This window comes from Pelophylax lessonae (assembly GCF_965119305.1).
Source record: "Pelophylax lessonae genome assembly, chromosome: 6".
NCBI classification, from domain to species: domain Eukaryota; kingdom Metazoa; phylum Chordata; class Amphibia; order Anura; family Ranidae; genus Pelophylax; species Pelophylax lessonae.
Window position 1 is genome coordinate 115,222,809 of NC_138773.1, and position 17,134 is coordinate 115,239,942.

General features: G+C 41.7%; 1 protein-coding gene across 3 annotated transcripts in view; it reads right to left on the reverse strand.

Annotated features, from left to right (window-relative positions):
* The window catches only part of MRTFB (myocardin related transcription factor B), a 496,818-nt gene that overhangs the window by 426,894 nt on the left and 52,790 nt on the right, over positions 1 to 17,134 (reverse strand). For 2 of the 3 annotated variants that reach the window (XM_082260025.1, XM_082260028.1), the window contains exon 2: positions 9,024 to 9,086. The exons of the other annotated variant lie outside the window; for it this stretch is intronic. The gene's annotated coding sequence lies outside the window, so the exon portion shown is untranslated. The remainder of the gene's footprint in view (positions 1 to 9,023; positions 9,087 to 17,134) is intronic. 3 annotated transcript variants of the gene reach the window in all.

The following is a 17,134-nucleotide window of genomic DNA, read 5'->3' on the forward strand; positions in this document are numbered from 1 at the left end:
TAGGAGAAAGTTGTAGAAAGTCAACCATCACTGCGGCCCTCCACCAGTCGGGGCTTTATGGCAGAGTGGGCTGACGGAAGCCTCTCCTCAGTGTAAGACACATGAAAGCCCGCATGGAGTTTGCTAAAAAACACCTGAAGGACTCCAAGATGGTGAGAAATAAGATTCTCTGGTCTGATGAGACCAAAATAGAACTTTTTGGCCTTAATTCTAAGTGGTATGTGTGGAGAAAACCAGGCACTGCTCATCACCTGTCCAATACAGTCCCAACAGTGAAGCATGGTGGTGGCAGCATCATGCTGTGGGGGTGTTTTTTAGCTGCAGGGACAGGACGACTGGTTGCAATCAAGGGAAAGATGAATGCGGCCAAGTACAGGGATATCCTGGACAAAAACCTTCTCCAGAGTGCTCTGGACCTCAGACTGGGCCGAAGGTTTACCTTCCAACAAGACAATGACCCTAAGCACACAGCTAAAATAACGAAGGAGTGGCTTCACAACAACTCAGTGACTGTTCTTGAATGGCCCAGCCAGAGCCCTGACTTAAACCCAATTGAGCATCTCTGGAGAGACCTAAAAATGGCTGTCCACCAACGTTTACCATCCAACCTGACAGAACTGGAGAGGATCTGCAAGGAGGAATGGCAGAGGATCCCCAAATCCAGGTGTGAAAGACTTGTTGCATCTTTCCCAAAAAGACTCCTGGCTGTATTAGATCAAAAGGGGGCTTCTACTAAATACTGAGCAAAGGGTCTGAATACTTAGGACCATGTGATATTTCAGTTTTTCTTTTTTAATAAATCTGCAACAATGTCAACAATTCTGTGTTTTTCTGTCAGTATGGGGTGCTATGTGTACATTCATGTGGAAGAAGAATGAACCTAAATGATTTTAGCAAATGGCTGCAATATAACAAAGAGTGAAAAATTTAAGGGGGTCTGAATACTTTCCGTATCCACTGTACATGTCTCAGTAAAACTTCTATAATTTTTTTCTGTTTCTTATTCATAATATATCTTTTTTTTTATACAATTAATTTTATATCATTTGAATTTATTTATTTCTGTATGTTTAATTCAAGATGAAATGCCACCATAGAGAAATAAAAAAAAGTCATTAAGATCACCTTGAATGACAGCCACCTATGAACTAAGAAATTACAGAAGGACCTTCAAATTTACAGATAGGCCAAATACTTCCAATTCCATCCTCTTCAGTTTTACCACTTGGTACAACAGCCATAGTGAAGCAGTATGGAATCTGAAAAGAAGTTCCTATTAAGGCCTCATGCACACAGGGTGTTAGAAAAAACGCGCTGCAAAGCTAGTTCTGACACCGGAAAAAGCAGCTGTAAAAACGTGCTTTCAGTAGCTTTTTCCATTGGCGTTATTGCACGTTTGGCCACGTCGCTTTTAGCAGCGTTTTTTCTGCCTTTATTCAAAATCAATGGTTCCCTATGGGAGCCTATTGATTTGAATGGACGGCGCATCGCAAGTCGGATCAGGATGATCCGACTTGCAGTGCGACTTGCGCTGTGAGAATCTTGAGGGGGAACTCCACGCCAAAATGGGAAAAAACGGCGTGGGGTCCCCCCAAAATCCATACCAAACCCTTATCCGAGCATACAGCCCGGAAGGCCAGGAAAGGGGAGGGGATGAGCGAGCGGCCCCACCCCCCTGGACCATACCAGGCCACATGCCCTCAACATGGGGGGTGTTGGTGCTTTGGGGCAGGGGGAGCTCTGCACCCCCCACCCCAACCACCGGCCAGGGTTGCGGGGATGAGGCCCTTGTCCTCATCAACATGGGGGCAAGGTGCTTTGGGGTGGGGGGTGCAGAGCTCCCCCTGCCCCAAAGCACCAACACCCCCCATGTTGAGGGCATGTGGCCTGGTATGGTCCAGGGGGGGTGGGGCCACTCGCTCGTCCCCTCCCCTTTCCTGGCCTTCCGGGCTGCATGCTCGGATAAAGGTTTGGTATGGATTTTGGGGGGACCCCACGCCGTTTTTTTCCCATTTTGACGTGGAGTTCCCCCTCAAGATTCTCACAGCACAAGTCGCACCGCAAGTCGGATCATCCTGATCCGATTTGCGATGCGCCCTCCATTCAAATCAATAGGCTCCCATAGGGAACCATTGATTTTGAATGGAAGGAAGAAAAACGTATAACGTAGCTTAATGCACGTTAAGCAACGTTATAGCAACGTTATTCAGCCTTTAGCAGCGTCAGACGTTTTTACAGCTGTAACGCTGGTCCTCAGAACGCGCAGGCCGTGGGTTCTTCTTGCAGCTTAAAAATGCCGATGCCACTTACAGCTCAAAAACGCGTGTGTGTGCATGAGGCCATAGAATACCATGGAGGAGCGTTTTTAAGATGCCAAAAAAAAACGGCTGACGCTACTAACAGCAGCTGTAAAAACGCCCTGTGTGCATGAGGCCTAAAAGTTTCTCCTCTCCCCTCCTACTGTACCATTCTTACATTCTTTATTACACCTGGAAGTGGCAAAGCAAAAAAAAGTAGCACGAGGAATGCAACATATTTTACAAACACTGCTTCACACAATGACACAAAGTGGAGGCTGATAGGCTGCTGTTCAGTCTTCCCACTTCACAAGGACTCGTGCACACAAGAGCTTTTCGTCTTAAAACATACTGTAGGCATATTTCAACACGGAGGATACACAGCTACCGGCATAGAGCTGAGAATATTAGACATAATATACTGTACATGGGTTTATGCTACAGTGTAAACATGGGCATGTGTATGAGCATGAATTTACAGGAGGAATACTTTACTCAACTTTTGCAAAGGGTACTGTAGAATGCAAGGTTAGACTCAATGAGAAGTGGAGAAACAGTATTATATTTACAATACCGAAAATGTCATAAGAACACATTTTAAAAACCAAGTACTCGAAACGAAGCAAATGATATAAACAGGTCCAGTCTGTTTCTCTTTCTATCTGCAGGAAGACGAAGGCTATCCTATAAAAATTACCAGTATAAAAGACAGTTCTAAAACAAATGCTGGCTGTCATGACCTTGTACTATATATATCTCATGAAGTAAAAAGTTCCAGCAAAGATTAGGAACATGCTTATAATAAGAAAAAAAAAACTGTGATGATGGAAGACAAACCCTTTCAACAAGTCTACTTACTTCACAGCCATTTTTTTCTTTATTAATATTTATTACAATAGAGAAGCAGGGATCATATAATCTCATCATACAAACTAGCCTATATCAGTGTTCTCCTGCCTTTTTTTATTTTTTGCATAAGGGTGATTGCACTAATTTGTAGGACCAATGAGATCTACTTATGTCGAGTTACACTCAATCTGTAGCTGCAACCAGACCTGACAATACAAACTTCACTTCACATTATACATTCTGCACCTTACATCACATATAGCACACACAGTAGCCACTGCATCCCTTTTTTACATATACATTGATTACCTTATTATGCTAAAAGCTCAACTATGCAATAAAAAATTATTCTCCACTTATTGCCAGCACTAGAAGGGTGCAACCCACCTTTTATCCTACCCACTGCCCTCCAAGAACAATAACAGATAGCTGGCCATAAGAGTTATATTCCTTTTACAGCATTTTTTTCATAAGTGTCCAAAATTGTTCCATACTACTGTACATACTTTAAAAATCTGTAATAATTCCAATAGTTATGTTTGGTCTCTAAGCATAGATGAAGGATTTGAAATGCTTTAAATAATTGTTCTTTCAAACTTGCCTATAAATGAATGTGCCAACCCCTCACATTTTGCTGGGGAGGCAGGGGGATGGTGACTTTGAATTTAAACAGAATATACTGGAGCCTAATTGTTCCCATTCTTGCAGTTCAATTACTGAACAGCTTAAACTGGGGTTTTTACTTTTACATTTTTCTACATCTGTCAATCTATAACAAACAAGAGAGAGAGAAAGGAGCACCAGATCAAAACCGGATAAAGTGCTGGTTTGCTGGTTTGACTTTAGAGGCGTCATTCCCGGGCTAAGTTTGCCTCCCTTACACGGAGGACCTGGGAATGGCGCGTTCTCTGCGTAAATGTAATTTAAAGTAGCGGATCACCTTTTTATATTTTCTCATACTGTCCGCTTTTGGTTCTCCGCACTTTTGTGTTGTAATGACAAACCTGTTGTTTCATGAATCTACATATTTGCCTGTTGCCTGTATTGTATTCTTTAAATAAAAAATTTGAAAAAAAAAAAAAAAAACCGGATAAAGTGCCAACACATTTCGGGAGCAAAACCCCTGCCCTTCACCAAGGTTTAACACAGATCAAAACACTGAAAAAAGTGACTTCAGAGATCAATATTAGGATTTGTATTGAACTCTCCTCATAAAGTAACAACTTGACAGCAGTTGCTAAGAGCAATGGGAGCAGATAATAAAAAGGGAAACAGGGTGGGTCTTTACTGAAACAGTGTACCAAAAACAGCTTTGCATGTCCTTAAAAAAATATGAAAACTATTTAGGTATTTAAATTAGCCATAAAATTATTGTAACGTTAACAGAATAATGCTGACACTGCCAAATGTGGTCTGGGCATCTAGGTTATAATGACTTCTTGTCATAAAAACTGTTCGCTTTTTTTACCTGTAAAATAGTGCAAAGGACTCAAAATTTAAAATGGGAACTTCAATCAAATTCTAAGTCTAAACCCACTCCCAACCCCATTCTAAGACTATACTATCTACCCTGTGAAAAAAAAAAGATGCTTATACTTACCTATTCTGAAGTCGCTGAAGTCCGGTCACATGATCAGGTCCTAGCGGCATTTACAGCCATTGTCAGCAATTTCTTCTCTACACTGAAGTCGCTGCTGCAGAGAGCAAGTGACCAGAATAGGTAAGTATAGATCATTTTTCTTTCACAGAGTAGATAGAATAGTCTTAAAATGGGACTGGGAAAAGGTTTAGCTTTTGTTAGATTTTGACTGAACTTCCACTTTAAGTAATGCCAGTATAGATTGATGTACTTCGTATATTTGAGCGTCGGCTAAGACACACTGTGACTTTCAGTTCCCTTAAGAAAAACACATCAGATGAAACAGCAGGTAAAAAAATGCAAATGGCAAAACAATCCTATAAACAAGACATGTTTAGTTTAACTGTAGTGTGAGGCACCTCTCACCCTCCAATCCCTCTGTACAACATGCAGTTGTGTTACCCAGCAAGCACTATAAAGAGACAGTCATAGGAGTAAAGTTCATTTAGGAGTGCCAGCTTGTAAAGCATATGAATGAGACTATCAGATTCTTCTACAAGTTATTGTGGATTTCTGCCTAGAATTACCAGCGGTCTTGAAAATCTAGCAAATAGTGTTCTTCCGAATCAAAAAAAAAGTCATCTGTACCTGTACCTTAACCACTTGATGATCCAGTTTTTTTCTGACATTTGTTAAAATCAGTAGACAAATATTTAGAACCCCCAAACATTATATACACACACATACATACATATATATATATATATATATATATATTTTTTTTTTTAGCAGAGACCTATAGAAAAAAATGTCGGCCATAGAAATTTTTTATGTCACACGGTTTTTGTGCAGCGGTTTTTCAAACGCAATTTTTTGGGGGGAAAATAAATATATAATATGTTTTTTTTTTGTGAAATATGAAAGATGATGTTACGCCAAGTAATTAGATACCTAACATGTCATGCTTTAAAAATGCATGTGCTCCTGGAATGGCGCCAAACTACAATACCTAAAAATCTCCATAGGTAACGTTTTTAAAAGTTTCTGCAGATTACCAGTTTAGAGTAACAGAGGAGTTCCAGTGCTAGAATTATTGTTCTCGCTCAGATGTTCACAGCAATACCTCACATGTATGGTGCAAACACTGTGTACATATGTGGGTGTGACCTATGTATGCGTTCACTATTGAGTGTGAGCACACGGGGAAGGGGCGCGTTACATTTTTTTATAAATAATTATATTGTAATTTTTACACTATCCCTTTACAAAAAAAAAAATGTGTTCACTTTTTTTGCTATCACAAGGAATGTAAACATCCCTTGCAATAGCAATACAGCATGACAGGTTTCTCTATTACCCCAAATCTCTCCTCTACCCTTAAAAGCAAAAGATCAAAAAAACATTTTTTTAAAACTTTTGCTTTAATAAAAAAATCATGTTTACATTGCCCGAGAACCGGAAGTGACGGCGACGTCACTCCAGTCCTCCAGAGGGCATAGGGATGAGCGGTAGTAATCTAGCCATCGCTCATCTCTATGGAAAGCCCCTGCTGATGCCGGATGGTTACAGGAGCTACCAATTGGTAATAGGGATGCACCGAAATTATCGGCCGAAAATGAGCCTATCCCATTTCGGCCGATAATGGGTTAACATTGCCGAAATTAATATGGCCGCCGTGAGGAAGGAGGAGGGCGCAGCGCAGGGCAGGTTTTAAAAGTCCCGCCTCTGGCCGGCCGCCCGCCTCTCAATGACATCCCTACTACTACGATCTCTGCATTAATGAAGGGACATACCAGGCGGGAGGGCGGGGCGAGCGGCCGCTAATAGATATAACTATGTGATCCTTCCCTTGTCAGCTCAGCGGGACTGTGTGTGAATGAGAACTGACCTGACACCGGGCGGGGGGCGGGGGAGCGGCCACTAATAGCTGTAACTATGTGAGCCTTCACTTCCCTGTCAGGCATGTATCTCCTCTGACAGGGAGGTGAAGCGCTCACATAGTTATAGTTATTAGCGGCCGCTCCCCCCGCCCGGTGTCAGGTCAGTTCTCATTCACACACAGTCCCGCTGAGCTGACAGGGAAGGATCACATAGTTATATCTATAGCGGCCGCTCGCCCCGCCCTCCCGCCCGGTGTGTCACTTCATTCATACACACATCGTAGTAGTGACATCACCGGGAGACGGGCCGCCGGCCAGAGGCGCTTCTTTTGAATGGACACCCGAGGAGGGACGCTGAGCCAGTGGGGGGGATGGGGGAGAGCTCAGGCAGCTTACCAATGGTATTTGTATTATGAAGCATGAGGGGTTAATGTATTGTCACTGCAGGTCACTGATGCATTAGTGACCGACCAGTGGCAGTTAATTAACCCCTTTGTGCTGCATTAGTGCAACCAGTATCAGTGTTAATTAACACTGGTTGCACTGTTACTGGTTGCACTAATGCAGCACAAAGGGGTTAATTAACTGCCACTGGTCGGTCACTAATAGATGAGTGACCAGCAGTGGCAATACATTAACCCCCTCATGCTGCATAATACAAATATCATTGGTAATTTAATTAACCTCTTGCCAACACATCACAGTACATATACTGTGACAGGGTGGCAGCAACAGGTGTACATCGCTGCCTGTTTTTGGTGTATGCCCCTCTTCTATCTATTTTAAAAAAAATTTGGGGAAAAAGTCATTTTCGGTTTTCGGCCAAGGGCAAAGGGCATCCTGCATTTTCGGTTTCGGCCCAGAATTTTCATTTCGGTGCATCCCTAATTGGTAACATTAGCCTGGGAACCACCGGGAAGCGGCTGCAGGGGGGGACACCTCTCCCGCCATTTCTAAAAGTGGTCTCGCAATGAATATGCCGCTGGGATTACTTTTATCCTAAAGCCGGCCACCTAATGAAAAAAAAAAATACTGGGGTTATAGCATCTAGCTGCAACCATAACCCCAGTATTCAGAGCCGGTTCACACTGAGGCGACACGACTCCTTACTACTTCGGGGGCGACTTGTGCATTACATTGCACCACAACTTCGGAGCGACTTGCAGGGACTTCACATAATGGAAGTCTATGCAAGTCGCTCCGAGGTCGCCCCGAAATAGTACAGGGCCCTTTTTCTAAGTCGGAGCGACTTGTGTCGCTCCTATAACGGGTCCTGTAGCGGTCAATGGACCGCGAGGGAGCGCGACTTGTCAGGCTGACAAGTCGCCTGTCAAGTCGCGCTAATGTGAACCTGGCTCTTAACGTCAAAACATGACGTTTATTTACAGTTAGGCAGTCAGCAAATGTAACGCAGTTAGGCAGTCAGCAAATGTAACGCTTTTAGGGAAAGTAAGCACAATGATAACTAGAAAAATGTGATTACATCTTATATAGAATAGTAAGGAGCACATAACATCTTGGTCAGAATATTTTACAAACAGGCATTAGCACTGTTAGGCAATAGCTGGAATTCTAAGAACTTTTCAGCCCCGAGTCCTGAACTAACATTTGGGAACTGGGAAGCAGGATCACTGTGATAGCTTTTGATTGACTATCACAGTAATTAGTTACCGTGTAGCCCCCCCTGGTGTTTTTTTTTCTCCTCTTGAATGGAGAAATCTGCTAGAGGAGAAACATGTGAACAAAAACAAATGTGTAAAAAAAAATAATAAAATAAATATGAAGAAAAAATACGTAAATCGGGGTTTGATCTAGGTCAGGGTTAGGGTCAAGGTCAGGGCCCAATGTCAGGGTGAAGAGTCATTGTATTTTAAGTAGGGGGAAAAAATATTTTTTTTTGCTTTTTGTTAATTAGTAACAGTATCCGTCTGTTTTAGGTAGGATAAAATAAAAAAAAGTGAAATGTGCACTATTGTTTCTGGGCCCTACTACAGGTACAAACAACAAACACCACACACAACCTGGTATTGCTGCGAACGTCAGTTGTTCTTTGGTGGTAGGTTATTTAAAATAGCAAGAAATCTGAAACTAAATTTTCAACAATGATTTTTTTTTTTTTTTTTTTTACTATTATGTGATAGTTTTCCTTTGAGGATAATAATAAAAAAAAAACAAAAAAAAAACGGTGAGATCTTTTACCATATACCACCAAAGGAGGGCCCAATTTGTCCTGAATAAAAAATAAGGTATAATCCACCTGAATAAACTAAGTAGCTGCGATATGTCCAGTTTTACTAACACATGCCAAAGTTGCCAAACTGTGTTCAGGCGTTAAATCCTGTTTTACCCTTTTCCAAAGGCACGCCATGCTAAGCTGCATTGATATGAATGAGCACAATGAAAAAATAATTTGATTACCAATGTCATCGGATTCTGTGTGATTCTAGACGCATCTGAGATTGCTCTAGTGTGAACCAGGTCCTAAAACAAAGAAGAAACAACATTTTTTGCCAGTCAAGAGCAGAAGTTGTAAATGTCACTACAGCACAGCACCATCTCCAAATTGCACTAGAAGTTTGCTGAGCAAGAATGCCAACCACACATTGATTTTTCTTTTTTTTTAAGGATAAGTTCACCTTTGTACAAAAAATAATAAATGCACATCTTTTTGCATGTAAAAAAAAGAGCACGTATTATTTTTTGTATCAGGAGCCTGTAAAGCACTGCACCAGCAATCAGGAGATCGCTGATGCCATGCAGATCTTCTCCTGTACACTGTGAGTGTATCTGCTTACCCATATATACGTACGAGTAAACTGAACCTCCCTGACGTGACAGGAAGACTCAATGAGCTACCACAGTGTTCCACAGCGTCATGGTAGTTCATTAAAAACTACAAGTCAGGACTTGTAGTTCATTCATACACAGAGCTCTGTGAATGAATGTTGTGGCAGTGTGGGCAGAGCACTGGGTACATGTTACATGTTCCACCCTAAAATCGGGTGAAACATGTACCATGTTCCCAAAGGTGAACTTATCACTTATCCTTTAAATCAAATGTACAGTCAATTATTTGATTCAACAAGTCAGAAACATTGGCTATATGGTTACAATCCGAATTACTATCACAATTATGAAAATGTTTATCAAAAATATTCATTTGGTTGTTTTTTCCATTTCTTTTTTTATTTTATTTACAGCCATAACACAAAAGAAAGAAAATATTCCAACCAATGCCAAGGTAAGATTGGAATATTGGAACCATGTAGGGCATCAAAATCTCAACTGATTACTTATTGTTGAAAAGACAAGAGTCACAGTTATAAAGTATGAGGATTACTTGTCCAGTACTGGAAACCTCAGTGCCTCATATTACACTGGGTATTCCAAGCCACTATTCTTTTACCTCAAACTAGGTTTATATTACATATTCTTAAATAGTTCATGACAAACTTTTTGGTGTACAGAAAAAAATGAAACTGTACTGACACAACAGGCATAAATAACTAGGCCTGCTCACAGACATGGGAGTTTAAGGTTTGGTAATATTCGAGGACAGCAAAAGTCAAGTGCCAGCTACACACTGCTCATGATATAATTAGTCAACACCATCTGCTTCTCATTTGTGCCAGTGTACCAAAAATAACATTCATTGACCTCTTCTTAGATTGCATTTGACAGACAATTGATTCATTTGTGTTATTGTAAAATCTGTACAGTATGTATGCAAGCATCTGTGCATTTACTGTTTAATTTGCTTGTGGAATCCTTTCCTTGCTGGTAAATTTAAAGTTAAACTAAAGGCATAACTTGTTTTTTTATTTTGGATAGAGTATGGGACAGTTATATTACTGGTCAGTTTTTTTTTTTTTTTGCAATATGAGTCCCACTGTGGAGATTTCCCTTCTGTTCCTGTCCCATAGCCAAAACAGGAAGTAAGAGGAAGTCACTCCAAACTGGGGGAATGCCTGGTCCTTACCATGATCACTGGAAGTAGCATCCTCATTGGAAGATTTCCCCTCTATTCCTGTTCTAGGGATAACCCAAAACGTTTACATTTGCTTTTACTTTTAGGCTCCGTTCACATGTCAGCGTATGGATCGCGGGCAGAACCACCGCGGTTCCGCCCGCGATCCGGAGATTATTGCGAATCGCGGGACGCCTGTGCGTTGCCCGTTGATTTGCAATAGCCCCCCAAACGCTGAGCGATGTTGCCGCGATTTCCGCCTGCCGAATTGCGGTAACATCGCGCAAAAAAAATCGCGGGACGCATTACGCCCAAAAAAGTACAAGAGCTTCTTTGGAGCGTATTGCGTCCCGCAATTTTTTTTTCGCGATGTTACCGCGATTCGGCAGGCGGAAATCGCTGCAAAATCGCTCAGCGTTTGGGGGGCTATTGCAAATCAACGGGCAACGCACAGGCGTCCCGCGATTTGCAATAATCTCCGGATCGCGGGCGGAACCGCGGCGGTTTTGCCCGCAATCCATACGCTGACATGTGAACGGAGCCTCACTCTTGGTGATAATGGTAAACAGGACAAACAGAGAAGGTGAGTAACCCCAACATGGGCACAGACAGCAATTTAAAAAAAAGCTGACGAGGGTTCAAATCTCACTTTATCCAAAACTGAAAAAAAAAAGGTTTTTCCCTTTTTTTTCCTCTTTGTTATATTTTAAAGCAAATCCAAACGCAATTACTAGAGTATTAAAAAGGTTTTAACCCTTTCGCTGCCAGGTTCTGCGCTCCACTTTTAAACTCAAGTGGCCAGAAGATTTTTGCAATTTTTACATTGTTTTTTTTATTTTTCCCTTACAGCTTCCGGAGTTTGTAAAATAACCCCCAAACCATACATTTTATCAAAGCACATGACCTGTAAAATAAAAAGAAGGTGCTACTGATTTTTTAGGTCCCGTGATATTTGCAAAAATGTTTATCAAAACAATATTTTGCATTTTTTTACAGATTATCCTATTTACAGTGGCTGCTAGTGTACACTTAGGTGTTATACACAATTTTAAACAATTTATACTATTTATACATTTTAAGACCACCAGCGCCAGGCGGGTGTATGTGGTTTTATCTTCAGACACCTTTTTTTATAAAACAATATTTATGCTAAAAAATAAAATCATAATTAGCAGACACAAACACTGAAAAATGTAGACAATTCCTGATAAACTCCTACTAAATCTATGCATTCTATTCTATTATTTTTATGCATTAAGCTAAAAAGCCTTCTGTGTGCAGCAGCCCCCCTCAGCCCCACTAATACTTACCTGAGCTCCCTTTTGATCCAGCGATGTCCACGAATGCCTTGGTCGTCCGGGACTCTCCCTGATTTGGCTGAGACACAGCAGTGGCACCATTGGCTCCCGCTGCTATCAATCAACCTCAGTTAGCCAATGAGGAGCGAGAGGGGACAGGGCCGAACCACAGCTCCGTGTCTGAATGGATACACAGGGTTGCGGTTCGGCTCGGGTGCCCCAATGGCAAGCTGCTTGCTGTGGGGGCATCCAACAGGAGGGAAGGGCCAGGAGCTCTAGGGGCTCCAGCCAGGGACCTGAGAAGAGGAGGATCCAGGCTGCTTTGTGCAAAACCACTGCACAGGGCCGATAAGTATAACATGTTTGTTATTTTAATAGAAAAAAAGAGATATTAGTATTACTTTAACCTGTATTGAGTTAATAAATAACAAATATTTGTAAATTTTAAATTACGCCTTTTTGTGAAATGGTAAAAATAAAATGTACGCAAAACGTAAATAACCAAATTTCTCTAAAAATCAAAATGTTTTTATTTTTTCACTCACAGCATTTAGAGTTTGTACAAGAGGCCCCAAACCATATATTTTCTGAAAGCACTTGCCCAGTAGAATAAAAAGGTGATACTGATTTTTTAGGGCCTGTGATATTTGGGCAAATGTTTATTAAAAAAAATATAAAAAAATAATAAACATTAATATGCTTGTTAGCACACATAACCTACAAAATTCCTGCTAAATTCCTACTAAGGCCTTGTTTATATGGGGAGTACTAAAGCGTATGCTCATGCAGGGCTGTATGGAGGGCCGTGTTTACCCGCACGGGGATGCACAGGTGCTCTGTGCATCCCTGTGCAGGCAGTCTGATTAATGTCAATTGGGGTGCAGCAGCTGCTAGGACAGATCTGACATCTGTGCTGGTGTAAGTGCATGGCCCTAAATACAGACAGTGCGAGTTCAGGGACATGCACACACGTTGGGAGCAGTGGCTGTGTCCCAATTGATATGAATTGGACTGTACAGGAATGAACAGAACAACTGTGCATTTCCGTGCAGCTGCTGTTTTCAAATAGACATTGATAGAACTGCCTGCATGGTGCAGCTAAACATGGCCTCACTGTAATATGACCCATGTGAAGGAGGCCTTAGGCCTGGTTTAGACTTGTGGCTGGGGGCAACATAAATGTGCTGTTGAGCTATGTTTCTGCTGCCCTCCAACCATCCCCCCACTTAAGGTGCATAAGGCACCAGACCGAGGTGTTTACTTACTGCGGCCGCGATGCTTTTCTTTGCACCCGTGGCAAAGTTGACCAGACCTGTAGTAATACTGCCTGCCAAACGCTACATATTTAATTCAAACGAGGAAGCCCCGCAAATGCCCCGCAACTGCAAGCAATGCATTTGTTTATAACGCATTTGTGGCCAAAAATTAGGTTAAAACAGGCAATTAGGATGCATCACATCGCTTCCTTGCTGTCTGTCAGTAGCCTCTGGAGCTCAATCCGAATGCGGATCGGCCTTCAGAGGCAAGGGAGATTAAGACGCATGTCTAAATCTACCCTATGTTTTTTTATTTCAATTTATTTTACAATTTATTTACTTTTTTAACGGCTACAATTTTATTTTTTAATATTTTGTGTGTGTGTGTGGGGGGGGGGGGGGGGGTTGGAGAGACATCAGGGGCCTAAATAGACCCCTAATGTCTCTTTTTTGAGACAGAGACTGAAAACATCTGCACTGTAGATGAACGAATAGGAATCTGTATAGAGATTCCTATTCATTCACAGACTGAAGCATAGTATACACTGTGTGCTGTAGGTCCATATGTCGTATGGACATGGCAGCAAAAGGGTTTAATTGTATATGTCCTTTCAAAAGTTGCTTTTAATCTTTCTAACTTATTAAACCTAGCCTTTTAAGACCTACCTTAATCACTGCAATCCTGCATACCCCCTTTTGAACCAGAGACATTTTCACAATTTTGCTACAGACCCATCAGTTTGGCAACTTTTGTCATTTCTTTTCATAGTAAAGTAATGCAGCTACAGCGTATAATTTTTTGTGGGGCACAGGCAAGGATTTCTTTAAAGCAGTATTACAAAAACTTCATTTTCTGTACATTCCAGACAAAAAGGTTTAAAACAACAAAACAATGTTTTTCGCAATGTTATTAGTATTTGAATTAAAGCAACTACTGTTACTGTGTATTAATGCTGTATATTTAAAAATGCACATTTTACACTTTAAATTGTCCAGTTCAGAATGGCTGAAAGGCAAATAAAATATTCATATGAAATAGTTAAGGAAAAAAAAGAATCAGCAAAAAATGATTGCTGCGAGAAGGAAAGGATGGAATTACTAAGGGCTGATTAACGTTCAACTTCAGCCAAAACATTTTTTTAGCTTTGGACAGTGTGGGAAGGATTAGAGCGTCTCATAGGTTTCTACTGTTGATTCTGTGGCCACTAAGGACATTTTCCCTCACTTCCTATAAATACTGACACAGGAAATTGGCAAACAGCAATAAAACATTTTCTTAAAAGTGAAAGAATAAATTGGATAATTTGAGAAGCAGCATTGTGCACACATAGTGGGATATTGGAGGAGTAACATTGTGTACATGCAGCTCCTATTAAAGTGGTTGTAAAGCCCTAAAGGAGATATACAGCCAAAGCTCATTTGGCTGTACATCTCCTATGGATCACAGAAGTGCAGTTCGTTCTGCACTCCTGTGACCCGTTTTCAACAGAGAGTGGGCTGAAGTCACAGAAGTTGGTCCAGGTACCGTGTCATCGCCACCACGGAGTCGGGATCCACCAGGTGCCTAGACTGACACCCAGGTCAGCCTACCATAGCGAGTCGCTGAGAAGCTGAGCCGGCCGCTCTGCCCCCTCCACAGCCCAGCGCTCCGATGAACGAGGAGAGGGCAGAGCAGAGAGCTGCTGACTGACAGACTGGCAAAAATTCCCATACATCTCTTTTAAGGATTTGCACCTTAAAATGATTGTAAAGGCAGAAGGTTTTTTTATCTTAATGCATTCTTTGCATTAAGATAAAAAGCCTTCTGTGTGCAGCAACCCCCCTCAGCCCTCCTAATACTTACCTCAGATCCCTCTATATCCAGCGATGTTGCATGAATGTCTCGGCTGCCCGGGACTCCCCTCCTTATTGCCTGAGACAGCAGCACAGAGCCATTGGCACCCACTGTTGTCAATTAAATTCAGTCAGCCAATGAGGACAGAAAGGAGGCAGGGCCGGGTCACGGCTCTGTGTCTGAATGGACACAGGAAGCTTTGACTTGGCTTGGGTGCCCCCATAGCAAGCTGCTTGCTGTGGGGGCACTCAACAAGAGGGAGGGGCCAGCAGTACCGAAGAGAGAGACGAGAAGAGGAGGATCCAGGCTGCTCTGTGCAAAGCCATTACACAGGGCAGGTAAGTATAACATATTTGTTATTTTAACTGAAATAAAACGAGACTTTATAATCACTTTAATGCATTCTATGCATTGAGGTGAAAAACTTTCTGTGCAGCAGCTCCCCCCCCCCCTTTGTCTTACCTGAGCCCAATCCGATCCAGCGATGTGCACAAGCACAGTGGCTCCAGCCGCTGTCGCTCTCGACATTGGACAGATTGATAGCAGCAGGGGCCATTAGCTCCCACTGCTGTCAATCAAAAGCTGTGACACGGGAGCGGGGCCGAGTCCTGCTGTCTGTGTCAATGAACACAGCAGCAGGACTCGGGAGTGAGTCAGCATGAGAGCCACTTTCTATGGGGGCACCCGGTGAAGAGGAGGGGCCTGGAGTACTGGTGGGGGACCCAAGAAAAAAGAGGATCGGGGCTGCTCTGTGTAAAACCAAAATACAAACTGAGAGGGAAAAAAACAGCTACAGGACAACCCTTAAAGAAGAAGTTTACCTTTTAACAAAAAATAATAAATGCACATTTTGTGTAGGTTCCAAACAAATGACGTATAAGATACTAGTTGGTGTTCTAGAATGGACCAACGACAATATTACATAAAATTTCCAACATTGTTTATATACAGTTTTCCACAAAAGTGAGTACACCCCTCTCATTTTTGTAAATATGTTTTTATATCTATTCATGTGACAACACTGAAGAAATGACACTTTGCTACAATGTTAAGTAGTGAGTGTACAGCTTGTATAACAGTAAACTCTCAGAGGATCTGAAAAAAAGAAATCGTTGTTCTACATGAACATAATAGGCTATAAGAAGTTTGCCAAGACCCTGAAACTGAGCTGCAGCATGGTGGCCAAGACCATGCAGAGTTGCAGACCATGCAGATCATGCCAGAAATTCTGAACTGTCCTGAGCACAAATCCTTTGTTATCTCGTGTAGTTGAATTAGTTCACCTAGTTCTTATGTTGAAACTACAAAGTGATACGTCTTTGTTTTGTGTAGAACAGAAGAGTGGGAGAATCTGAGTAGTTTAGCAAAGGAAAACTGGGCAGGCATGACAATACAGAAATGCTGTGTGCTGCCAGCCCAAAACAGGACTTATAACGCAGACTGCATTTCTGGCATATGAACAGGTGTTCATCTGTACTTGCAGGGTCTTTAACGTTATGAAAAATGTGGTAATGGATATCATGTTAAACATGAATTGTTATTTGTTTGCCTTTAAATAATTTTATCCATCCCTCCCTCCCAAGCTGACGATGCCCTATGTAGTTAGTCCCACCCTTCTTCTGTATACTTTAGACTCCATTCACCACTTGTATTGCATTCTGCTGGATGATTGTTTTGAATAGAGCTGTGGTGAGATGGCTTAAATTACAGTCCCAGTAGCTTGGCAGACAGTGACTCCCAACCAAATGACATCTTGCTGATTGTAGAAAACTTGAATCCAAATCTTGTGCAGATAATAACAGATGAATATCAGGTCAAAAAAATCATAGCGTGTCTAGCTCCAGCAGATTACAGTACATGTGGTGAATGGAGGCTAAAGCATGAAAAAGAAGGGTGGGACCAACTACATAGAGTAACTCCAGCTTAACTCCAGACAAAAGTATTTAAAGGCAAAAAAACAACGTATGTGTAACATAATATAATGCACATGCTTTTGTTTTGTTTTTTGCCCTTCCATACACTTTAAATTTAGTAAGTGCAAAAAAGCAAAACAATGTTGGGGTGCATTTCCTTGAGGTCAACTGTAAAGTTGTTTTCTCCTTACTGCATATTTCTTCCTCCTTCACATCCACGGTGTATAGTATTTATCCCTGAACCTAAACTTGAACTGACAT